This window comes from Oxyura jamaicensis, chromosome 33 (genome assembly GCF_011077185.1).
Source record: "Oxyura jamaicensis isolate SHBP4307 breed ruddy duck chromosome 33, BPBGC_Ojam_1.0, whole genome shotgun sequence".
Lineage (NCBI taxonomy): Eukaryota > Metazoa > Chordata > Aves > Anseriformes > Anatidae > Oxyura > Oxyura jamaicensis.
In genome coordinates, this window is record NC_048924.1 from 1,787,675 (window position 1) to 1,788,855 (window position 1,181).

Genomic DNA, 1,181 nt, shown 5'->3' on the forward strand with positions numbered 1-1,181 from the left:
GTGTGCCATGGGGATGCCACATCACACCAGGGGAACACTTCATCACACCATGGGGACCCCCAAGGCACCATGGGGATCCCACAAGCCATCACAGGGACACCGCAATGCATCGCGAGGACACTACAACATGCCATGGAGACCCCACATGGAGACCCCACAGCACATCACGAGGACCCCACAATGCACCATAGGGCCCCCATAACACACCGTGGGGACCCCACAACACATCTCTGCGACCCCAAAATGCATTACAGGGACCCCACAATGCACCATAGGACCCCCATAGCACATCACGAGGACCCCACAATGCATCACAAGGACCCCACAATGCACCATAGGACCCCCATAAGACACCGTGGGGAGCCCACAACACATCTCGGGGACCCCACAACGCATCACCCCAACCCTGCAGGCCACGCAGGGAGGTGCCGACGCGGTGCCATCTCCCATCACCTCCTCGTCCCGCAGCTCCCCGTCACCTATGGGTGGCCGCTCCTTCCCCTCCGGCTTCGTTTCCGCCGCCGGCGCGGCTGCCGGGGACGCGGCGTTAATTAAAAAGAAGCCGTCCCGGACAGAAATGCCCTTTGTAGGCTGCAGCGCGCGGCTGCGTGTTGCGATTGGCATCCGCATTGTTGGGTAAACTTTGTCGGGAACATCGGCCTTTCCGGGTTGCTTCCCGGCGCTCCGGCTCGGTCCCAGATTTATGGCGGCTGCGGACACAGCTGCCCTTGTGCCAGGGGGCTGGGGGGGCCTGGGGGGGGGCGAGCAGCCCCGGCCCGAACAGGGGGAGCCCCCAGAAGGGCAGGGGAGGGGTCCCCATCTGAGCTCAGTGTCCGCCGTTGGGGTAGGGGGGCTCAATTCATGGCATTTAGGGACTGGGGGGGTCAAGCACAGCATCCTGCTTGTACCCCCCACCCCATCCTGTCCTCAGGGCAAGGAGCAGCGGTGACATCTGGGGACACCGGGGGTGCCCCGAGACCCTGGGCGGGGGGGAAACCCCTGGGGCTGGACCCCCATCACCCACCTATACCCATGGGGGGGGGGTGAGAAGGGAGCTTTTGCAGGGGTGGAGGATGGGACAGACGGATGGATGGAGGGACGGACACACGTGCGGTGACTCAGTTTCCCCTCCTGCCCCCCCCCCCAGCTGCCAACAGAGGGGGAGGTGACAATACCTCTAG